This window comes from Sus scrofa, chromosome X (assembly GCF_054392235.1).
Source record: "Sus scrofa isolate SSC_HxYL_T2T_F1_AM1 chromosome X, Sscrofa_HxYL_maternal_Yorkshire_Landrace_v2.0, whole genome shotgun sequence".
Taxonomy (NCBI): Eukaryota; Metazoa; Chordata; class Mammalia; order Artiodactyla; family Suidae; genus Sus; species Sus scrofa.
In genome coordinates this window covers 128,755,794-128,771,448 of record NC_139401.1, presented here as the reverse complement: position 1 = coordinate 128,771,448, position 15,655 = coordinate 128,755,794, and the positions used below count along the sequence as shown (strand labels likewise).

At 38.3% G+C, this 15,655-nt stretch overlaps 2 protein-coding genes across 6 annotated transcripts in view; one reads left to right on the top strand and one right to left on the bottom strand.

The window, feature by feature from the left end:
* LOC102157658 (putative MAGE domain-containing protein MAGEA13P) overlaps nt 1–15,655 on the top strand; it is a 118,381-nt gene that overhangs the window by 17,137 nt on the left and 85,589 nt on the right. The window lies entirely within an intron of this gene.
* LOC110257659 (uncharacterized) overlaps nt 1–15,655 on the bottom strand; it is a 106,096-nt gene that overhangs the window by 7,643 nt on the left and 82,798 nt on the right. The window lies entirely within an intron of this gene.

Sequence of the window (15,655 nt, the reverse complement as noted above, 5' to 3'; positions counted from 1 at the left end):
GAAGATAAGAGGCAGAAGAAAAGTATGTAACTGGTTCACATTTCTTGGTTCCTGTAATTTCTGTCTCTTTGCTTATTTTGAAAAGTCCCATGGCATGACATGTCCTCAGGCAGAAATTATCAGCCATAGTACCAGAAACTCATAATTTGATTGTCTGGTTTGGCTCTTTTCTACTAACACTATTATAATAGCAAACAAAAGATTGAGCAAAAATATGTTTCTTATAGAAACTACAAGAGTATTTCATGTGACATGATTCAATTACGAATTCAACCAAAATTTACTCAGAAGGATTGTGCTAGACAATGGCAATATAACACTGAAAGAAATAGAAAATATCTCTGTCCTCAGGGAGCTTACGTTCCAGTGAGGAGAGACAGACAATAAGCAAAATAAATAAGTAATGATTTAATGACATTTCACATAATACCACATGTTATGAGTTAACATATAGCAGGGTGAGGGAAGAGAGAATGACAGGAACAGGACTGTACTGAGGAGGAGCTAATTATGGAGGAAATGAGTGATGTATTTATCTATCTGGAGATAAAAATAACCAGGCAGAATAACTAGAAAAAGCAAAGATGATGATATTGAATTTAGCTTAATGCATTTGAGGAATAAAACTGTAGCACATGTAGTTGGATTCTAATGAGTGAAGTTGAAAGTGGTGGAGTATGAAGTCAAAGAGGTAAGTTGGATCATGTAGCCAAAAGGTCAAGTAAGATGATAACTGGATTTTGCAACTCAGAATTCATTGGAGACCTTGCCAAATGTGTTTTCAGTGCAGTGTTGGGACAAGAGTCTTGATTATTCTGTGTTCAAGAAAGAATGAGAGATGAAGGAGTGACGATAAGTGTAATCATCTCTTTCAACAAGGTTTGCTGTAAAAAGGAGCAGAAACATGTTAATTCATCATTTTTTTGTAAAAGGAACAGTAAAATGTGATGGACGCATACTGTGTAATGCTAGGTAGCAGTGAGAAAGAACTAGGTAAGCAGCAACATGGACATAAGTTAAAATTACATGGTTGAGGGAAAGAATTAAAGAAGATAATGGAATCTACACAAGGACCTATAGCAATCGGTATCAAGTTAATGAATCAGAGGTGATGCTCTTGTTGAGGTGAGTGATGGTCATTACTGCTGTTGTAGTAATTATAGTAGTTACAGTAGTAGTAAATTCACAAAAAGAAAATAAATATATCCACAATTTCATACAGTTTTCAGAGAGAACAGGCAAAAGATGCAGACAAAGCTGTTCAAGAATTGCCATAAGCAAATGAGAAAGGCCTAGGTTGTCAGGGTCAAGTCAGGAATAATAGAGAAGACAAAAAGAAAGATTATATTACTTGGAGAAATTGTGAAAATAATCTAAAGAGGATAACTGGGAAACAAAGTTTGGGGGTGAGTTTAAGAAGGAATAATGAATCCAACTTCCTAAGGCTCCAACTTCTGGTATCTTTAGGTTCTGTTGGACTCATTAATACATGCTGTTCAATTGCCCAGAAAGATGTGAGTGAAAGGCTCCAACATTGGTAAGCCAGCCCAGCCAGAGCCCAGCATCAGGCCAAAGAAACGTATCAGTTTGAATAATTCATCCCAGCTTGACAACTATTAGATCCAAGTTGTTGAAACAAAGGGACCTGGGTGTAATGAATTCAATGCTGAATTAGACTAACTTTTGAGGATGAAAAGTACCAAAGTGGCTGAGAGAGAAAATAACATAAGGTACACTAGCCAAGTTATTTCACTGTGAAGTGAGCAAGATATTAGATGCTGGATGATACCAATATTATGAAATGACAATTACAGGGATCTTAAAGCAGAAGCTGGAAAAAATAGCAGATTAGGTACATACTTTGCATACTTAAGAGGCAGAAAAGAGCTGACTGCTAATTTTAAGAGAAATGGCCTTATATGTTAAAGGGAAGAATTAAGAAAGCTACTTTGAAAAATCAGTTTTGCAGAGAAAAACAAGTGTCATATGATATCACTTATATGTGGAATCTAAAAAAATTATACAGAAGAACTTACTTACAAAACAGAAACAGACCCACAGACAAAGAAAACAGTCTTATAGTTACCAAGGGGAAAGGGGGTAGGGATAAATTAGGAGTTTGGGATTAACAGATATATACCACGATATATAAAATAGATAACAAGGACCTACTGGATAGCACAGGGAACTATACACAATATCTTGTAATAATCTACAATGGAAAAGAATCTGGGAAAGAATAGATACACATATGTATATGTGTATGTATAACTAAATCACTTTGCTGTACACCTGAAACTAATACAACATTATAAATCAACTGTACCTCAACCAAAATTAAAGAAAATAAAAGAAAAATCCATTTTGATCATAAGGATTGTATCATACCTTAGGCAGGGAGATTGTAGTCAATCCTGCAGGGTGTTTTCAACACCAACTTGTATAAACCAGACTTCCCTCATCCTCTGCCTGTGTAAAACTACAATTTTTCAGTGGAAATAAAAACCAGGTCCTGTCAAATTTTCTCTAGTTTTTTAGACCCAGTTCTTTGCATTCTTTGAAATATCTGAGTATATTTGTCAGGTAGCCCATATAGATGTGTATCTGTCTCAATATATTTTGTTGACTCTGCTTCCTCTACATACTCTAAATATCACTGTGACCCACGGTTTTTGCTTCCATTTTCATAATTTCTTACATGGCTCCTTGGTGATATTATCAGCATCCATGTCTGAAACCACCATGTATATACTGATGCTTTTATAAGTACTATCTCAATCCCAGAATTCTCTCCTGAGTTCCAGGCTCATATTTTTGATTACTCACTAACCATCTCTTCTTACCTTTTCCATAATACTACTGCAAATTTAAAACTGAACTCACATAACCTGTAGAATGAGAATGGAAGCAGAAGGTACCAGTGGTTTCCCAGCACAGACTATAATCCTTGAGGCAAGGGGAGCTGTTGATAGAAGCCAGAGTTATAGAGCAACAATTGCTGAGTGTAGGGTCTAGGCCAATGTATTTGAGCTTGCCTCACAAACCTACCTGAAAACACAAGTGCCTGGACTGGAGATCACAGCAGCACCTCAACCATCAGCAATAGAGTCAAATACAATTAAATCAGCGACTGCAAGGCACATCTCAGAGGAAGCCAATGTAGAGTCTTGATTATTGTGAACCAGATGCCCCAGCACTCTCTGATTTTAAGACAAAAGGAAACACCTTCCATCCTCTTAGGTAGAAGGGAAGGAGAATTGGGGAGGGGTGGAATCCTTCACTGACCATGCAAAAGAAACTGAGTTGTAAACTAGAAGTGACTAAGTTCATTTTGAATTAGCTTGAATAGTTTTACCACTGTTGAGTACCAATGAAGACTTTAATTACAGAAAAAAATACGAGTTGTACATCTAAGGACATGTCTGTAAATTCAACTACATTAATTCAAATACATTCAAAAAGGAAATAGAATTCAATGTTTTGTATATTTTACAATCACTATCTTAGAAAAACTATTTAACAAAGACGCAATGGCTGGCTATAAAACGAGAAGAATAAAGATGTGCTAACTTGATAATAGTAAATTTGGACACATTTAAAAATGAACAAAGGCACTATCCACCATTGATTGAGCTGGGACAGGCTGTACTAGTAATAGGAGCATTTGCTCTGGCATTGGGCAGATGAAGTTTTATGCTTGGCTACACAACTCATTGGCTTTTTGGTGTGGGTAAGATATTTAACCTCTATAATCCTTACTTTCTTTATTTAGAAATAAGGGTAATTCTGTTATTAATCTCCTAAGAAAGTTGTGTATGTTAAATGAGTTATTCTCCCAGAAAGCACTTAAATTAGGGTCTGACATATAATAGTTTTTAAAAAATTATGAGCCATTAAAAAAAAAAAAACAACAACTCTTGTTTCCCCGTTCATAAAGTTCTCTATCTTGGTTAATAATATAACTATTTATTCAGTGGTCCAGGTCCGAAATTAGGCAGTGATCCCAGATTCTTTTCCTTCTTGTCTCCAACCATAACCATGACACTTAGACCATATGTTTCGAATCCGCCCCTTCCTCTCCATTCCTACTATCTCTTTAGTTCAGGTCCTTATCACATCTCTTCGAGAATACTATAAGAGCCGGTTAGTCAATCTTCCTGAAATCTGTTTTAGATTCCATATTCCCTTTTGAAGGATCTGATAGTAGACATTTGTCTATAAATACTTGAATACCCTTTCATGCCGCAGGTCTTACCATTCAATATATGCCATTAATTGTACAGATAATAAAAGAGGTTCCCAAGAGATTAAATAACTTACTCAAGGTCATACAGTTATTATGTAGCAAAGGTAGTATCATGAGGATGCTGTAGAGAATAAGAAAATTAAAGTAGAAGTTTTATTTAGAGGAAATGTGATTTAAGAAAACAAATTCCTACAGAAGAGTTAAAACAATGACAGCACCCATTTGTTTGTATAAGTTATAGGGTTTATATAAAAAAGCACTCATATTTCAATAATCATACTTTTAAATTTTATAGAACAGCTAAGACATAGACAGGTGTAGTAAGGATGACAGTAATATGAACCCAGAAACATGTGATACAAGGCCCTTTAATATAAGTAAAAGTTACAACAAATTAACCCATCTAAGATGGCTACATAAAGAGACACAGTAGCATTTTCCCAGCTGGAGATGCAACTCCTGTAACCTCACACAGGGACACAATGGTCAATGATGTTGTGTGATCAAAATTAGTATTCCATCAAGTCTTTCAAGAAGATAATCCTTCGTGCCCTCCCCCTCATCTTTTTCCTTGTTGTGTGGGGGAGGTCTCATTCCCCTGTTGCAACCTCTAATTGTTCTGAGAGGCATGAAGGAGTCCTGACACCATGCCAGTCCACTGGCTGATGCAGCCATGTATAAATTAATTGCACCAGGGTGTTAATGCATCTTGCCCTTGAACATATATATCTATTCACTCACCATGTAAGCAAGGGAGCTAGTACAAGACACTGTGGTGTGGATTCAATTAGAGGCCAGTTCCAGGCATCTGCCTCATTAGAATTAGGCTTCAGAGCTGCCTGAGTTTCAGCCTCATATTGGTCAGGAAAAGAGAATAGAAGAACAAGAATATAAAAGTTAAAAACTGAATTATTTCTATGGAGCTAATGTGTGGCAACTTTATTCTCTATGAAACAGCTACACAACTGTCTAAATAGGAATACTGTCTAAAATAAAATTTTAAGATTGTTTAAATTCAACACTTTTTTTTAAAGTATAGTTGATTGGTAATGTTGTGCCAATTTCTGCTGTACAGCATTGTGACCTGGTCATATATATATATTTATACATTTTTTCTCATATTATCTTCCCTCACATTCTGTCCCAAGAGATTGAATATAGTTCCCTGTGCTATACAGTAGGATCTCATTGCTTCTATTTGTAAGAAAGGCTAGACACCATGGAAGATTAAAGATAAGAAGGACAGTTGTGCTGCCATTAAGAACTGATAGGCTAATATGGGGAGTAGGGATAGGGCGAGTATTTCAGTAACTGATAAAAGAAATTCATAGGCCAGTTTGGCTAGAGTCTTAATAAGCAATGGGTTAGTGGGAGATGAAGCTATGGAATGCTTTGTGCTAGAGAACTTTAGTAAAATTAAATTGGGTTTTTGCACTGCCTGCCTACACATATGAGAACATTAAATGAAATATATGAGGCAGTTATTTTCACTTTTAAAATTCAGTAAATTGAAAATAATAGATAATTCTCTGATGACTTCTTGAAAGTCAGCATAGCAAAGAACACATTTTATAAAGGAGAATCTCAGGGTATTTGTCTTTAACCCACATATTATACTTTGTATCCAAGGGTAAAAGTTACAGAATTGTTCTATTTTGCTGTAGTTTAAAAATCACTTTTAGTTTCCTTAATATCAATCTACACAGGATTCTGTCAGGTCAAAAAGGAGAGGGAATTTCTTGTTTTATACTTATATGCTACAACTCAGCCAGCTGTCAGTCTGTCAACATACTGATGTGAGAAGAGGCTTTGGGAAGATGGTTGCAAAGATACAGAGCACACACAAGGTGCCATAGACTACCATGATGAGACAGGGAAATATAAAAAGAAATTATTGAATTGTACTGGCTTCAGAGGAAATTCATTCAGCTAGGTAACTTATACACAAATAATGGGAGAAAAAAATAATGAGTAAAAATTTAACTTCATTTCAGATTATTAGCACAGGCAAATTCTCTTTGTTTTGCTAACTCTGAAAGATGCTTCTTCAAATAAACGAGATATATTGTACCATAAACATCAAAAAACTGTCCTTGACATCTAGTCTGTTGCCAGAGTCAAGGTTAAGCAGGTGTTACCATCCACATCCTAGGCAGGACATTCTGAGATGTATGACCTCTGATGCAGTGTCTGTATGCTGAGGGAGAGAACAGGTTTGGTTGCCTGTCAAGTCTTTGGTTTTCTTAACTGTCAGTGAGTTTATTGTTCACTTTCTGGTCCAAATGACAAAGTAATTTGATTCACAGTCACAGCACTGAAAATCCCAATTGGTTTGTGTTTCTATCTGTGCCAGAGGCAGGAACAGCACATAATATATGACTAAATCTAGAAAATATCAGGAAGGCAGGAAATAAATCAGATGTGAATTACCAAGCATCATATGATTATAGATAGAAAAATGCTGGTATTTTCTCAATTGGTTTAAACATCTATCTTTAAATTTCATTTTTAGAATGTTTACCATACATATTTTTGAGTGCTCTGTGCTTTTATAATTAGATAAATTGTATCTGCTGTACAATATTTAGTGAAATTATTATATCTACCAATTTAAGTTTGAAGGAAATAAGATGGATGGATTTATATGAATGAATAAAAGAGAATACAACTTCTGCTTCTAGCAACATGGCAGACTAGATATCCTGAACACCCTCCAGCTAAGCAGAAATCCCAACCAAGACACACCAAGAAATGCTGGATCAAATAAAACATCATTTTAAATGAATATCTCAATGCACAATAACATTAGGGAAATCCTCAGGGTATAAAATGAAGAGAGAGAACAGAAATCCACAGCAATAAGTTGCCTGGGGAACTTTTTGTCTTAGTAAGGAAGGAGTGTGTACTTGAAAGGTCATATGATTACAGGAGACCTTAAACTCATAGAAAGTGGGGATTTATATTTGAAATGCCTTTTAAAATTTTTTTGTTAACCCACCAGTTTTTAGCATATATTTTATTGTTCAGATATGGGTAGGCATATTTTTTATTATTAACTTCAAATGTAAGTAAGGTTAGATCTGAGATCATAGTTTGTGTGACACCTAGTCTTTGAAATTTATTGAGGCTTTCTTTGCAGTATGGCCTAGTTAGTACATGTTCAATGTTTTATGTTCCATGTGTTCTTGAGAAAATGTGGGTTTTCCACTTGTTGGAAGAGTATCATCTATTATCTATCATCTCTGTCCATCCATCCATCCATTCATCCACCTACCTACCTACACACATACACATATATCCTAATTTCCACTATACAATATCCTACTATCCATTATATAACATTAGATTATCGAGAGTTCCTGTCGTGGCTCAGCAGTAACAAACCCAACTAGTATCCATGAGGTTGTGAGTTCTATACCTGGCCTCACTCAGTGAGTTAGGATCCAGCATTGCCTTGAGCTGTGGTGTAGGTAGCAGACATGTCTCGCATCTGGCGTTGCTGTGGCTGTGGTGTAGGCCAACAGCTGTAGCTCTGATTGGACATCTAGCCTGGGAACTTCTATATGCCATGGGTATAGCCCTAAATAAATAAATATATATGTGTATACACACACACATATTTAGATACATAGATACATTTGATTATCTATTAGCGGAGGCTTAATTGTGTCACCCATATATTTCATATCCTTTTAAACTGTATTTTTCTGATTCACCTGTGAATTGAGGAATACATTGAAATCTTCAAGACGAGGATGGGTCATCAGTTTATTTTTGTAGTTCTCATGCTTCCTGTATATGCTCATGCCTATTTTATCTCATATTAATAGAGCTACACCAGCTTTCCTCAGATTTGCAGTTGCCTCATTTGTCCTTTTTTCATCATTTTACTTTCAACTAGCATATACTTAATGTCATTCTAGTAAAACTACATATATTTGCATTTTTCCTGATTAGTCAGTCTTTGTCTTTTAACTGGCCAGTTTATTCCATTTGCATTTATTCTGATTATTGATATATGTGGACCTATTTCTATCATACTAATTTATTATTTCCATTAGTCTTATAAGTTTTCTGTTTCACCATTATCCTTTGTTACTTTATTTTTAAAATGCTGCCTATCTTGCCCTTTAACAAGAACTTTAATGTGATCACACCGTGGTCTCCCTTACTCCCAACTTCCATCATATAAATATACATGAATATATTTTCTTTTTAAATTGGTCTTCGATTTTTAATCTTTTTTTAAATTTAAAAAAATTTTTTTTCCCGCTGTACAACATGGGAACCAAGTTACACATACATGTATACATACTTTTTCCTCCCATTGTTGTGTTGCGATGTAAGAATCTAGACATAGTTCTCAATGCTACTCAGAAGGATCTAATTGTAAATCCATTCCAAGAGCAATAGTTTGCATCCATTAACCCCAAGCTCCTGATCCCTCCCACCCCTTCCTCTCCCCCCAGGTAGCCACAAGTCTCTTCTCCAAGTCCATGATTTTCTTTTCTGTGGAGATGTTCATTTGTGCTGTATATTAGATTCCAGTTATAAGTGATATCATATGGTATTTGTCTTTGTCTTTCTGACTCATTTCACTCAGGATGAGAGTCTCTAGTTCCATCCATGTTGCTGCAAATGGCATTATGTCATTCTTTTTTATGGCTGAGTAGTATTCCATTGTGTATATATACCACCTCTTCCGAATCCAATCATCTGTCGATGGACATTTGGATTGTTTCCATGTCCTGGCTATTGTGAATAGTGCTGCAATGAACATGCGGGTGCATGTATCTCTTTTAAGTAGAGTTTTGTCTGGATAGATGCCCAAGAGTGGGACTGCTGGGTCATATGGTAGTTCTATCTATAAATTTTTAAGGTACCTCCATACTGTTCTCCATAGTGGCTGTACCAGTTTACATTCCCACCAACAGTGCAGGAGGGTTCCCTTTTCTCCACACCCCCTCCAGCACTTGTTATGTGTGGACTTATTAATGATGGCCATTCTGACTGGTGTGAGGTGGTATCTCATGGTAGTTTTGATTTGCATTTCTCTAATAATCAGGGATGTTGAGCCTTTTTTCATGTGCTTGTTGGCCATCTGTATATCTTCCTTGGAAAACAGTCTATTCGAGTCTTTTGCCCATTTTTCCTTTGGTTGATTGGCTTTTTTGCTGTTGAGTTGTATAAGTTGCTTGTATATTTTAGAGATTAAGCCCTTGCCAGTTGCATCATTTGAAACTATTTTCTCCCATTCTGTAAGTTGTCTTTTTGTTTTCTTTTTTGGTGTCCTTTGCTGTGCAAAAAGCATGTCCGTTTGATTAGGTCCCATTGGTTTATTTTTGCTTTTATTTCTGTTCCTTTGGGAGACTGATCTGAGAAAACATTTGTAAGGTGGATGTCAGAGAATGTTTTGCCTATGTTCTCTTCCAGGAGTTGGATGGTGTCTTGTCTTACATTTAAGTCTTTCAGCCATTTTGAGTTTATTTTTGTGCATGGTGTGAGGGTGTGTTCCAGTTTCATTGCTTTGCATGCAGCTGTCCAGGTTTCCCAGCAATGCTTGCTGAGAAAACTGTCTTTTTCCCATTTGATGTTCTTGCCTCCTTTGTCAAAGATTAATTGACCGTAGGTGTCAGGGTTTATTTCTGGGTTCTTTATTCCGTTCCATTGGTCTGTATGTCTGTTTTGGTACCACTACCACACTGTCTTGATGACTGTGGCTTTGTGAGATTGCCTGAAGTCTGGAAGAGTTGTGCCTCCTGCTTGGTTTTTGTTCCTCGGGATTGCTTTGGCAATTCTGGGTCTTTTGTGGTTCCATATAACGTTTTGGATTGTTTGTTCTTGTTCTGTGAAAAATGTCATGGGTAATTTGATAGGGATTGCATTGAATCTGTAGATTGCTTTGGGTAGTATGGCCATTTTTACAATATTAATTTTTCCAACCCAGGAGCATGGAATATCTTTCCATTTGTTTCCATCTTTTTTAATTTCCTTGATGAATGTTTTATATTTCTCAGCATATAAGTCCTTTACCTCATTGGTCAGGTGTATTCCCAGGTATTTGATTTTTTGGAGTGCAATTAAAAAGGTATTGTATTTTTGTATTCCTTTTCTAATATTTCATTGTTATTATACAGAAATGCGACTGATTTCTGAATGTTAATCTTTTATCATGCTACTTTGCTGAATTTGTTGATTGGTTCAAGCAGTTTTTGGGTTGAGTCGTTAGGGTTTTCTATGTATAGTATCATGTCATCTGCATACAGTGACAACTTTATCTCTTCTCTTCCTATTTGGATGCCTTTTATTTCTTTTGTTTGTCTAATTGCTGTGGCTAGGTCTTCCAAAACTATGTTGAAGAGCAGTGGTGAGAGTGTGGGCACCCCTGTCTTGTTCCAGCTTGGAGTAAGAAGGCTTTCAGTTTTCCCCATTGAGTATTATATTTGCTGTGGGTTTGTCATAAATGGCTTTGATTATGTTAAGGAATGTTCCCTCTATACCCACTTTGGCAAGAGTTTTTAATCATAAATGGATGTTGGACTTTGTCAAATGCTTTTTCTGCATCTACTGAGATGATCATATGGTTTTTCACTTTTCTTTTGTTAATATGGTGTATGACGTTGATTGATTTGCATATGTTGAACCATCCTTGTGAACCTGGGGAACCTGGGATGAATCCCACCTGGTCATAGTGTACGATCTTTTTGATAGGTTGTTGGATTCGGTTGGCTAAAATTTTGTTGAGAAGTTTTATGTCTGTATTCATCAAAGATATTGGTCGATAGTTTTCTTTTTTGGTGGTATCTTTGTCTGGTTTTTGAATGAGGGTGGTGGTGTCATAGAATGTCTTTGGGAGTGTTCCTTCTTCCTCAAACTTTTGAAAAAGTTTAAGAAGGATGGGCACCAGATCCTCTTTATATGTTTGGTAGAATTGGCCTGTGAAGCCATCTGGTCCTGGGCTTTTATTTGTAGGGAGTGTTTTTATGACGTATTCAATTTCATTTCTAGTGATCGGTCTGTTCTTTTGGTCTATTTCTTCTTGATTCAGTTTTGGCAGGCTGTAAGATTCTAGAAAGTTGTCCATTTCTTCCAAATTGTCAAGTTTGTTGGCATGTAGTTGTAAATAGCATTCTCATATGTTTTTTTGTATTTCTGCAGTATCCATTGTGATTTCTCCCTTCTCATTTCTAATTTTGTTTATTTGGGTTTTATCTCTCCTCTTCTTGGTGAGTCTAGCCAGAGGTTTGTCAATTTTGTTTACCTTTTCAAAGAACCAGCTCTTGGTTTTATTAATTTTCTCTATTGTTTTTTGAATCTCTATTTTATGGATTTCCTCTTTGATCTTTATGATTTCCTTCCTTCTGCTGACTTTAGGTCTTTTTTGTTCTCCTTTTTCTAATTCATTTAGGTGGTGAGTTAAGTTGTTGATTTGAGATTTCTCTTCTTTTTTGAGGAAGTCCTGTACTGCTATGAATTTCCCTCTGAGCACTGCTTCTGTGGTGTCCCATAGATTTTGAGAGGTTGTGCCTTCATTATCATTTGCCTCGAGGTATTTTTTAATTTCCTTCTTGATTTCCTCATTGACCCATTGGTTTTTTAGTAGCATGTTGTTTAGTCTCCATGTAGTAGGTTTTTCCTCATTTCTTTTCCTGTGGTTGATTTCTAGTTTCATACCATCATGGTCAGAGAAGATACCTGAAATAATTTCTATGCTCCTAAATTTGTTGAGGTTAGCTTTGTGCCCCAGGATGTGATCAATTCTTGAGAATATTCCATGTGCACTTGAGAAGAATGTGTATTCTGATTTTTTTGGATGTAGTGTCCTGAAGATGTCAATTTAGTCTAACTTTTCTTTTTTTCTTTCTTTTTTTTTTTTTTTTTGTCTTTTTGCCTTTTCTAGGGCAGCTCCATACGGCATATGGAGATTCCCAGGCTAGGGGTCCAATCGGAGCTGTAGCCGCCAGCCTACACCACAGCCACAGCAACGCGGGATCTGAACTGCATCTGCGACCTACACCACAGCTCACGGCAATGCCGGATCCTTAACCCACTGAGCAAGGGCATGGACCAAACCTGCAACCTCATGGTTCCTAGTCAGATTTGGCAACCACTGCACCACGACGGGATCTCCAAGTCTAACTTTTCTATTGTTTCTTTTAGGATCTCTGCTGCTTTATTGGTTTTATGTCTAGAGGATCTGTCCATTGATGTGAGTGGGGTGTTAAAGTCTCCTACTATGATTGTATTCCCACCAATTTCTCCCTTTATGTCTGTTAATATTTGTTGTATGTATCTGGGTGCTCCTATATTTGGGGCATATATGTTGATGGTAGTAATATCCTCTTCTTGGGTGATCCCTTAATCATTAAATAGTGTCCTTCTTTGTCTTTCTTTATGTCTTTTGTTTTAAAGTCTATTTTGTCTGATATAAGTATTGCGACTCCTGCTTTCCTGTCATGTCCATTGGCATGAAATATTTTTTCCCACCCCCTCACTTTTAATCTATATGTGTCCTTTGTCCTGATGTGAGTTTCTTGTAGGCAGCAGATTGAAGGTTTTTGCTTTTTTATCCAATCAGCCACTCTGTGTCTTTTGATTGGAGCATTCAGTCCATTGACATTTAAGGTGATAATTGATAAATGATTATTTATTGCCATTTTAAACCTTGTTTTCCAGTTGATTTTATGATTCTCCATTCTTCCATTCTTTTTTTGGTTGGATTGTCTCCAATTATTTTCTCCTGGAGTATTTTTCTTTTCATTTTTGTGAATGTAATGTTTGGTTTTGGCTTGTGGTTGCCCTGTTTTTTAAGTATGTTAACCCCTTCCTATAATTGTGTGTTTTAGCCTGATAGTCCTGTAGGTTCAAATACTTCATCACCGTACTAAAATTAAAAACAGAAAATTAAAAAAAGAATCTATTCATTTCCTTACTTCCCTTGCCCACATTTTATGATTTTGATGTCTCTTTTTTTCTTTTTAATTTTATTTTGTTTTAAACATCTTCATGATTAGATCTGTATGCTGGCTTATTTGAGTGACTGCTCACTGATTGTGGTTTCCTCCATCCTAGTTCTTCCTCTTTTTTTTTTTTTTTTAAATTTAGAGTAGTTCTTCCAATATTTCTTTTAGAATGGGTTTTGGGAGTTCCCGTCATGGTGCAGTGGTTAATGAATCCGACTAGGAACCATGAGGTTGCAGGTTCGATCCCTGCCCTTGCTCAGTGGGTTAAGGATCCAGCGTTGCCGTGAGCTGTGGTGTAGGTCGCAGACGCGGCTCGGATCCCGCATTGCTGTGGCTCTGGCATAGGCTGGCAGCTACAGCTCTGATTAGACCCCTAGCCTGGGAACCTCCATATGCTGCGGGAGCAGCCCAAGAAATGTCAAAAAGACAAAAAAGAAAAAAAAAAGAATGGGTTTTTTATTGCTGTATTCTTTTAGCTTTTGTTTGTTGGAAAATTTTTTTATTTTCCCTTCTATTTTAAATGATATTCTTGCTGGATAGAGTATTCTAGATTGCATATGTTTTTTCTTTTAGCACTTTAAATATCTCTTGCCATTTCCTCCTGGCTTGTAGTGTTTCTGTAGAGAAATCAGCTGATATTCTTATGGGGGTTCCCTTGTAGGTAACATTCTGCTTTTCTCTTGCTGCCTTTAGGATCCTCTCTTTATCATTAACTTTTGCCATTTTTATTATAATGTGTCTTGGTGTGGGTCTGTTTGGGTTCAACTTGTTTGCGGCCCTCTGTGCTTCCTGTGTCTTGAAATTAGTATCCCTTAGATTTGGGAAGTTTCCAGCGATAATTTCTTCAAATATATTTTCCATCCCCCTATCATTTTCTACTCCTTCTGGAATTCCTATTATGCGTAGATTGGCCTGCTTTATATTATCCCATAGGTCTCTTATATTGCTTTCATGTTTTTTCATTTGGTTTTCTGTCTGCTGTCCTGTTTGGGTGATTTCCATTATTCTATCTTCTGCATCACTAATTTGTTCTTCTGCATTATTCATTCTGATTATTATTGCCCTTAGCTCAGTTTGTATCTCTACAAGTGAACTTTCTAGTTTTTCTTGGCTCCTCCTTATATTTTCTAGTTCCTTTCTGAGGGCGTCTGCATTACTGTTCATATCTTCTCTTAATTCCTTCAGTTTTTTCACTATCTCCCTTTTGAACTCTAAGTCTGTCAGACTGCAGAGCTCTGTTTCATTGTTGGCTGCTTTAGTTGAGTTCTCCTGCTGGTTTAGCTGGGAATGGTTTCTGAGCTTCTTCATTTTGCTTGTTATTTTCTTTTTCGTGGTGGAGGTGCAGTCCTCGTGACCAGGCAGGGTTTGCCCTGACACTGCTGTGGATTGTTTCCCGAGGGTTGGCAGTGTTGGCCAGTCTTCTTTGAGGTAGAGGGGCATTTCCCAAGGGTGGGTGGGGCTATCAGGGTCACTCTGAACCAAAGGAGGACTTCCTGAGGGCAGGCGGGACTGGAAGGTCCACACCAAGATGGAGGCAGACTTCCAGTGGCCTCCCGCACTTCTGAGCTGCAGAGCTCTTTCAGGGGGTGGGTGGTGCTGGGCAGCTGCTCCACAGGAGCACAGCACCTCCCAAGGGAAGGCGGGCTAGCCAGGCCACTGGGAGGCAAAGGGGCGCTTCCCCAGGGCAGCCAGAACTGGCAGGACTGCACCATGATGGAGGCAGACTTCCCATGGCTGGGCAGAGCTTGCCCTGGCGTTTCTGGGATGCGGAGCTCTTCCAGGGGGAGGGCAGTGCTGGGCAGCTGCTCTGCGGGAGTGTGGCACCTCCTGAGGGCGGGAGCGGCTAGCCGGGCCACTGGGAGACAAAGGAGTGTTTCCTCAGGGCAGCCGGAACTGGCAGGACTGCCCTGAAATGGAGGCAGACTTCCTGTGGCCAGGCAGAGCTTGCCCTGGCGTTTTTGGGCCACGGAGCTCTTCCAGAGGGCACTGCTCCACAGGAGTGTAGCCCCTCCAGAGGGCTGGCAGACCAGGCCGGGAAAGCCCCAGAGATGGTTGACTTCCCTCGAGTGGGGAAACCAGTCCTCCTCTGGGATGGCAGGCGGCCTCAGGTCAGGGTTGCGTGGGGTAGGGGAGGGGGGATGTACTGGGAAGCACTGCTCTCTGCTAGCTGGTGGGCAAGCACACTCACTGGGTCACAAGGAGTAGTCTGTAGCACCCTGCCCTTTCTCCTCTCCCCTTCCCAACACTGGCACCTTGTCTTTCCTGTGGGTCCAGATCTCCCAGGTTCCCTCTGTTGTGGCTTTCCACTTCCCAGCCCTTAGCGTATTGCTCCCTCCATGCACGCTGCATTGCTTCCTAATCCCTCAGGCTGTCTCTACACTGCCAACCCCAGCCCGCTCCCAGGGACTAACCTCCAGAGCCACGGTTTCCGTGCCCAGCCCCGATG